Genomic DNA, 9,887 nt, shown 5'->3' with positions numbered 1-9,887 from the left:
TTTAAAAAAAAAAAAAACACTAGAAGATTTTAGCATAGCAGCTGCGATGGGTATGCAAAAGCGCGTCAAAATCACAAGAAATGTTCAATAACACTGACATTTTAGTTAAAAACCTTGGGCACTGTAGGATCACCAGATTGCAGACGGAGAAGGCAAGGCTCTAACTCTCCAGGTCAGGACCTTCCTATACTCTTGCAAAACAGGCATGTGGCCTTGGTTTCACTACTTCTCTAAATTGTTAAGCCCATTGTGAGAACATAGAAAACCAAAATTCACTTCATCAAATAAACATTGAAATGATAACAACCTCTTTCAATAAAAATTCAAATAAAGGTGAGCTTTTCCAGGTCTGTAAAACAACTGGCAAGCTTCTCTCCGGGATTTGTTGTTGTCAGGGGGGATGTGCAACTGTAATATGAAAAATAACAATCCAGACTATAGGCCTTGGGCCTAAGATTTAAAAAAGAAAGAAATACAATTTCGGAAAATTGCATTGTTGGCAGAGTAGCCTGTACATCACTTAAAACAAATGACGGCACTTACAGATTCTGCATAAACAACATGTGCTCTAGTGAACATAATAAGAAACATTCGATTTTACTGCTAATTTAGATCGCAATATTACTTTATATGATTGTAATAAATGCAGATATGTCCATTTCGATGTTTTTTACAATAATGCCCGCCCGTCATTTTCAGTATTATAACAGTCAGGTTTGGAAACGACTTCTCAACATTTACCATGCCGCTCGATGATTCCCTGTCGTACGCTCAAAACTGGCAAGCTGCCGATGCGAAGTGCAAGCGGCGTATCAGTACCTGAAGCACACCAGTAAGTCAAATCCGGGCACTACCAGAGTAGTACCGCATTCCAAAGCACTGCATACTTCATGCAATACCGAAAGTATTGTTGTAATGCGTGAATCTCTTAGTGTGCCCGTGGCAACCACTTTTATTTTTAACTAACTAGGATTTGATGACGCGTCAGACTGATTTCTATTGTGCTCCTCGGCAACCACACTGTCCTATGTAATATCCTTTTTATTGTTAACGCCACTGTGCGAAACATGACAAAGTGTACTGTCCTGTAGGCCTCACGGCTGTTGACCGGCACTAAATAAACTATCTATCTATCTATCTCGTTATTGATTCTGACAAATTTCGAAGATGTCTTTTTCACAAAATGAGAAGTTGTTGGACGCCTCGGACAATGAGAACAATTCAAACTTTACCTCCGATGGAACGGAAGCTCTGCACACAGAGCCCGATCACAGGAGAGCAAAAGTTTAACCACCAAAAATTGTTATTCTCGAACCATACCCACCATAAAGCAGGAATATTCCGAAGATAGCAACATCAGCCCATCAGCGGGCACTGCAATAGCCTCCTCTATACTTATAAAGCCTAGCAGTTCGATGACAGAGCCATAGAGCCCCCGGTCGCAGATTTAGAGCGCGAGGATCTGGTAGCGCAGAGCATTTCTCGGGGAGTCCGGGAGTGAGCGCACAGCTTTCGAGCGGCAAGGACCCGAAACACACTGGTTTGCTCGGGAGAAACCGATGCGACTGACTGCTGATGTCGAGGCTACGGCGATTGCGGCCGCCGCGGCCCGTGGCCTCGGCGGCCACATTGAAGATGTTCAGTAAAACTTTTCTTTAACGAATTCTTATTTCGTACCCATTCTAATTTCGTTTTCACTTCCCGGCGTGGAAATATTTTGTACTGTCGAATATCATTCAGAAGAAGACTTTTTTGGTCTTCCTAAATAAGGGAACCTGAAAACGTCCTCAAGACGTTTTTGAGAGGACCAGAATGTCCCAACTAGTTCCGGACGTCCCGAGAACGTCTTCGTCGAGAAAAAGATGTCTCGACCAACTCAGGACGTCCTCAGGACCATCTGCGTTATATGGGCAGTTGGATGCCCTATATGGCGCATGGACCACCGAAAACTCCAAGCAGGTCTTTGGTCTTTATTTTTTGGCTCTGGAGAGCCGCGGCACCGCAGAAAGGCAGCAGCCCGTACCATGGAGGCCCGCGGTGCCGCGTCTAGTGAACATGATAATGTGATGAGCATATACAGGGTGTCACAAAAGAAAATTTACACGGTTTTTTTTACCGCAAAAATAAACTAGACATCGCCGAACGCTCATTCTCCGCCCAGAGGTAGCTCTAGAAGTTACAACCAGATGCCAAAGTTTCAGCCAGATCCGGTAACTTAATCAAAAGTTATAAATGATTTTTTGAAAATTTCAATGGGAAAATGGTGGCCGACGGAGCTTTCGAACACATGGGGCTCTATGGCACCAGAAACCGAAAACAGGCAAAAATGGGCTCCATTTTCCCATTGAACTTTTCAGAAAATCATTTATAACTTTTGATTAAGTTATCGGATCAGGCTGAAACTTTGGCACCTAATTGTGACCTCTAGCTGTATACCTTTGGGCGGAGAATGAGCGTTCGGCGATGCCTAGTTTATTTTTGCGGTAAAAAGGCCGTGTAAATTTTCTTTTGTGACACCCTGTACATGCAAGATGACGCCGACATGGGTTGTTGGTATTGGGGAGGATGGCAGTCTGATTCGCAGAAGTCCAGATTTCGCGGAAGCGGGTTGGGCGGGTGAGCAGCGAGCCATGGGGATCTGTCACGCCGTTCGATCGGTGCATGAAGGAGCCCAAAGCACATGATGGCGCTCTTACTTACTGGGGTCCACTATATTCGAAGCATCAGGCTCCAAGGAGGTAGCCCAGCCAAAGTAGAAACTTCCGCCTCAAAGGAACCGAGGCCCAAGGGCCCTGTGTTGCGTTTTTTGGACTCCCACGGCGACTATGGAGAAGGAGGTGACGTTAACAACGCAGCAAATGCAAATTGGATGTTGATTTTGTTTTCTTCTGTCAACATCCAATCTGCTGTGTCGTTGACGTCACTTCCTTCTCCTATTCGCGGTGGGAGCCCAAAAAAGCGCAACATAGGGCTCCTGGGCTCAAATTGATGCACCGCCGTCGCCCGGTGTGTCATCCTCTAATTGTCGTCGTCGTCATCTTGCCTACGGACCTCTCGACGCTGTTCCCATATATCAATATCTGTAATCTGTAATCAATCAGCCCCGGCAGCTTGCCGCACAATTTTGAGTGTAAACGAAACAGACGAAATCGATATGGAGGAACGGGGACGGGGTGGCGTTCCATTTACCCTCGACAACAGGAGAAAAAAAGTATGGTGTGTTCCAGCGTCTCGCCGCAGCGGGGCGCCCGTTACATGACCCTCCTAAAGCCCCTCGATATGTTTCCGTTTGTCTTGCAAGTAGCGTCATATGCGCGAGCGCACGTGGTCCATGTCTCGAGCGGCCCTTGGAAGCAAATGGCGGTGCAGCACTGAAACGAGCGGCCCTTGGAAGCAAATGGCGGTGCAGCACTGAAACGAGCGGCCCTTGGAAGCAAATGGCGGTGCAGCACTGAAACGAGCGGCCCTTGGAAGCAAATGGCGGTGCAGCACTGAAACGAGCGGCCCTTGGAAGCGAATGGCGGCGGAGCGCCCGCTCGCGGCACATGTCTCGCGCGTTTCCACAACAATGTTTGGCGGTACTTGTAAAAAAACGCCTTTATCAAGGGGCTTTAGACCCTCCTCTTATCGGTTGCACGCCGCTCTACCTTTTCACTTAGCGTTACGTGACTATCTGCCAGGCTTTGTCATTATAAAGGAGGCTATGGCACTGCTGATGGGCTATGTGTTATAACCAGGGTCAATACCAGGGTCAATATAATAAGAAACATTTGATTTCGCTGCTAATTTAGATTGCAATTACTTTATATGATTGTAAAAAAGTGAAAGCCGTTTACAAATCCCTGTAACGCCGAATTGGAGCGCAGCTCTTGAGGAAGAGGAGTGAAGGGTACTGAGGGGAGGGTAGACCCCTCCCCCTTCTCCTCCTCCTCCCCTCATTCTTTAATATGCTCCGGGGGGGGGGGGTCACGTGACTTCGGGGAGGGGGTCACGTGACCTCGGGGAGGCGTGACCTGGGGGTGACCTCAAGGCCACGTGACCCCAAAGGTGACCCCCACGTGACCTTGGGGGTCACGTGACCTGGAGGGGTCACGTGACCTCAGAGGGGTCACGTGACCTTGAGATGACCTTGGAAGGGGTCACGTGACCTTGGGGGTCACGTTCTCGGGGATCACGTGACCTTGGGGAGGCGACCACGTGACCTCGGGGGTCACGTGACCTCAGAGGGGTCACGTGACCTTCAAAGGGTCACGTGGGGTCATCTTGGGGTCACGTGACCTTGAGATGACCTTGGAAGGGGTCACGTGACCTTCAGGGGGTCACGTGGGGTGACGTGACCTTGAGATGACCTTGGGAGGGGTCACGTGACCTTGGGGGTCACGTGACCTTGGGATGACCTTGGTTACGCCGACGCCGACGCCGACGGCGACGGCGACGCCAACGGCGACGCCGCTCAAGCCGGGAACGGGCCCCTAAGAGCTGCGCTCTAAAAAATCACATGTACTTTTCGAGATTTTCTACAATAATGCTCGCCCGTCATTTTTAGCATTCTAACAGTCGGGTTCGGGAATGACTTCTAATCATTTACAATGACCGCTCGATGGTCCCGGGGTACCAGTGCATAATCTTTATCTCCCAAAGCTCCCATCACCGAGCAGGATTCCATCCTGTCCGGCCACGAGGACCTGAAGAGTCACCTCACTTTGCTCCATATCACCTAATACGTTCAATGAACGACGGTGCTTATGGTGCTTTTACAATCGGGACTTATAACGTAGCCAGCCTTATAAGTCAACGCCGTAAGAGCTGGCCAAAAAAAGATTCTTTATCAACACAAAATTGATATAATATGTCTACAAGAGACAAAAATTTCAATTACGCAGCAAGAATTTGATCTTGTCTCCTACTTCCAGGATTCATATTATTGTTATCACGCTCAATCCTCTGGCCTAAGTGCTGGGGCCGCTATCTTTCTGCGAAAAGGCTCATGTCACTGCAGTTTCGTTGACTGTGAGGTAGCTGCAGATGGTCGCACAGCTGCCATAGACGCTTTGGTTGGCGAAGAATTAGTCAGGATAGTTTCCATCTACGCACCAAACAACTTTTCTGATCGTTTAACTTGTTTCAAAAGCTTACTTTTAATTTTAGACACCACAAGTAAAGTTACCCTAGCGGGTGTCTTCAATGGCGTACTGTCTCGGAACGATTGCACAACTTCTGGATGGAAAAGTGATGGAAGCATCGAGAGAGTTGAAAAACATTCGTCATGACTTCGACCTTAACGACGCGACAGAAGACATAAAATGTTTTGATCCCAAATTCACCCATTGGCAAGGTTCTTCCCAAGCGCGTATTGATAAAATTTACATCTCAGGTGAATTCCCCAGTGACAAGATTCAATATACTGCGAACCCCACTCACCTCTCAGACAATGCGCTAGTGTCCATCTGGTTTAAAAGACGGACAAATGGCTTCATACGTAATTGAATCTTGGAAGATGAACACTACAATATTACAGGATAAAGTGTTTCGTGAGCAAATTCGTAGGGAGCTAACCGTTCCAGTCGAAAGTGAGCCGACCGACGCTTGCAAAACGGAAGCGCTCAAATCGTATGTGAAAGAGCAAGCGGTCGTCCGAAGCTCTGTAGAGAGTGCACGAAAAAAGTCCGAAGAACTGACTCTCGTAAATGCTTTACGATCCCTCGTCACTGAAGAGGAACAACGCCCAGATGTATTTATCGAAGATATTAGGAACATAAAAAAAAAACAATTGCAACAGCTTATTGGACAGCGACATTGGGGAGCGCTCATTCGAAGTCGATAGTCGACAAGAACAAGAGGAACAACCATCTAAAGTTTTTCACACCTTCGAAAGACTACGACGCAAGCGTAATGCTATCACTGAGGCTCATCATAAAGATTCAAAAGTCTCTACACAATCAGATATAAGTGCAGCTTTTGAAAGCTTCTATGGAGACCTGTTCGCAAGGAGGAAAACCTTGTCGGATATTCCAGAAAAGGTGATGTCCTCACTCCCTAAGGTTCCCGAAGAAGTGAGAGAAATAATAAACTCTCCCATAACATCGAGAGAAATACAGCGAGTGATAAAAGAGCTCCCTACTAACAAGAGTTCTTGTCCTGGTATTTATGTCCGCAAATGTTTATAACATTTGCGGACATTGTGGGCGATTGCCTTGTGCACGTATTTGAAGATATCAGAAAACGAGAGTTGCTGCCACCGTCAATGAGTAAAAGTCACGTAGTAATAATACCCAGGAAAGCCCTAGTGATGGAGCACCAGAAGTTTCCAATTTTCGTCCCATCAGCTTACTTTGTACCGATTATAAAATTCTTACAAGAATACTGGTGCAACGACTTGAGATAGGACTTCGTTACATCGTTGGAGACCACCAGAGCTACGGCTTCAAAGGCCGTTCTTTCTCTCACAACCTTCACCGAATGCGCATCATGTGCGAAGCTGCAGAACAAGGTTATCCACACCTAGCTGCGCTTCAGCTATAGACCTAAGTAAAGCGTTCGACAGAGTCGACCGGAAGTTTTTATTTTCCCTTATATGACACTGTGAACGGAGAGATTACATTGAGAAATAGATTTTGATAATTTACACAGACATCACAAAGAAACACGTCATCAATGGGATTGTACGAACCTCTATTTTTGTGCGCAAATCAGTACGGCAGGGCTGCCCGTTTTCGCCCCTCCTGTTTTCTTTGTATTTAGAACCACTCTGTCGCACTGTTCTTCGCAATACTTCGATCGCTGGATTCCAGTTTTCCGAACACATCCTGAAGTTTCTGGCATATGCCGATGACATTAATTTTGTATGTTCATCCAAGAAAAAAGTCCAGATTGCTCTTGAACTTGTAGAGAGCTATAGCAAATACTCCGGTTCTTCTTTGAATCGAAAAAAAGTCATGCGGTGCCTGGCTTGGAGACTGGGGAACCAAACCTTCCAAGTTTATGGGTATTCAGTGGTCAGAATCAGTGACAGCCTACTTGGGGACCAACTTAGACCATCGTGAAGGTGCGGCGTCCTTATGGAAGAAACGCATCGGAGCACAACGAGCGAAGCTGTTTCCATGGAAATCCCGGCACATCTCTTTTTTCACAAGAAGTTACCTGTGCAACGCCATATCCATATCCAGCCATCCTCTATTCTGCGCAAGTGATGCCATACTCTACCACCACGGCAGACAAAGTTCGGCGTTCCTGGGTTGTATTTATATGGAAATCGTCCATGGAGCGAATACGACGTCAAAACCTCTTTCTAAGTCTTGTATAAAGAAGGCTCAGGCCTCATCAATGTCGGCCTAAAGCTCGCCATTCATCGTTTCCTCTTCTTACGGGATCAGCAAGATTCCTTCACACTGTCTGCACTTCACCGCCTCGGTGCATCGCAACTTTTGAGATGGCCAAGTCACCACTGCTACCCCTACGCCTTCGTCTCGAGTGCTTTTCTTTTACAAACAATTTGTTCAGTCAATCCGCCTACTTCAAAACACTTTTTCGTGGGACTTTCTCCTGAAAACCAACCGTAAGCAACTGTATTGGGCTACATGCTCCGCGCTGATTCCTCCTCCCCTTTACAGACCCTTGACAAGGTCACATGATAACACCCCCCCCCCCCCCCCCCGCTTTTTTCCTTTAAAAAAAAATAATACTCAGCAGTGCCGTACTACTCCATGACCTTAGCGTACGTTTACTTGGTCGTTTTCAAGGGTTTAAACCGACAAACGCAAGCTCGCCATGGAAAAAAAAAAACAATCTAAGCAAAAGTTTTATCAAACTTTTGCGTTTGACAAAAAAAACACTGAACACCTCCCCCCCCCCCCCCCCCCTCAAAACATATATATATAGCCATGCGATTTATTATGGTGTCAAAAGACTACCCAATCAATATTTTGCTACAGAGTCACGTATATTTTTAATAAAGCAAAATAACGTACTGCTCGAAACCGAAACCGGACTGGAGAGGAAGAAGAGATGTAGGGTAGGAGAAAGTTACCGGAAGTCACATAACAATGCAGCTTTCCTTTTTATTTTATTTTTTTCAATGAACGTTTTGCAGTTTTTTAGAAGCCACAAAAAATGGGTATCATATTTATTTTTCAATTTTTAATATTGTGTGTGTGTGCCTTGGATGACCCCCGACTTTGAATAGCCTTGGTGGTTGTGTCTAAACCATAGAAAACGGCACGCTACCACGAAAGAAGAGAGTCAGTGCGGCTCGATCGGCGGTTTTCGGGCGAAGAGAAAATGAATTTCGAGCCGCAAATTGTATTCTGGGTAGTCGGGCTCTCATATGTCATGTACAAATAAAAACCTTGGCGAGCATAAAAACCCTGTCAGTGTCCCTTTACGTTACCAGGGATGTTTTTCAAAGAACAACTTACGTTGTATCGAGGAGGAATGTCTCATTAAAGGGAATATATACAGTGTCAGCTTTTTTTTGTTTAACGTGAAGACTTCTTTGGCTACTCGTTCCAGATTTAGTGAAGCCGGATTTCACTTTCCAGCTAGATTTAACGGGAAAATCGACGTCACGTGACCTCAACATCAATTCAGTTTCCCCGCTAAATTTAGTGAAAAAAATGACGTCACGACCTCGTGCCACCTGACTTCTACACAAATTCAGTTTGCCCACTGGATTTAGCGAGAAAATTGACGCTAAGTGACCTCAAAGCCAATTTCATTTCCCCGCTAAATTTAGCGGGGAAAGTGATGTCGCTTGACGTCATACCGCGTGACCTATACACAAATTCAGTTTCCCCGCTAGATTTAGCGGGAAAATTGACGTCACGTGACCAACACATATATTAAGTTTTCCAGGTCAATTTATCGGAGAAATTGACGTCCGAGACCTGATGTCAATGGGCCCATACACCAATTCAGGTTCCCGCCAAATTTAGCGATAAATTTACATTACGTGACATCGATTGCACATCGGTACAGCCACGAGGTACAGCTATCGCTAAACGCTTGTGGTACAAGAACGTTTCACGTATCCGATAGAAATGCCTAGCAATATGCCAAACATTTTTTAGAGGGCGTCTTTTTTTTTCCTTTTTAGTAATATGAGAACAAATCTTTGTCGTCGTGTGATAAGGTCACGGGGTTCGACGGAAAGGATGAAGCCAAGCAGTCTTCATAATAGCGGCAAATGCGTCTATTGTGAAATGACCCCTGTTACAAAGCATGTGTATTCAAACAGAATGAATAAAGTCACTCAAACAGAATGAAGTCACCCCAAGAGGCGCCGGGTGACCCTACTTATTTTCAAGGTCACAACAGGCAGTGATCAACGAATGCCAGGCAAGCTTTTGGGAGCTACCCTCTAACTCGACCTCCACCGAATTCGCAACCTCCTTTCTAGGTCAACCTTTGTTCTCGTGCTTTCACTTTCCTGGAAAGATGGTCATAGTAACCCCTTCTGTTCAAAAACAAAAAAAAAGAAAAAAAAAAAAAAAAAAGTTAATTTTTCTACAGTATAAAAAGGTCCTGACCGGGAGAGTTGGAGTCTTGTCTTCCTGTGGTTGGCGTTCCAGTGGTTCACAGCACAAGGTACGTGTTGTTTAACTATATATCTCACTGATTTTAAGTATTTTCTCTGCATTCTTCGCCATCTTGCACATCCATTGCAGCTGCGATGCAAGAGTTTGGTGTTTTTTACCACTACTCATGGTTTAGAACACTTCAGGAGTGTCTGACAGATTATTTTTTTACAGTTTCTCCATCAGCTTACCATACAAACCTCACAACTCCAGCTTTATCATTTGGTGACATATGCATGGTCTCGTTCAGCTGATATCTGGAGTTCACGCAAAAGTGAAACGTTAGTAAGAAAATGCAGCCGTCAGCTGGGGCTC

Source organism: Ixodes scapularis, unplaced genomic scaffold, assembly GCF_016920785.2.
Source record: "Ixodes scapularis isolate PalLabHiFi unplaced genomic scaffold, ASM1692078v2 PGA_scaffold8__174_contigs__length_109621045, whole genome shotgun sequence".
NCBI classification, from domain to species: Eukaryota; Metazoa; Arthropoda; class Arachnida; order Ixodida; family Ixodidae; genus Ixodes; species Ixodes scapularis.
Note: the sequence above shows the minus strand (reverse complement) of the source record.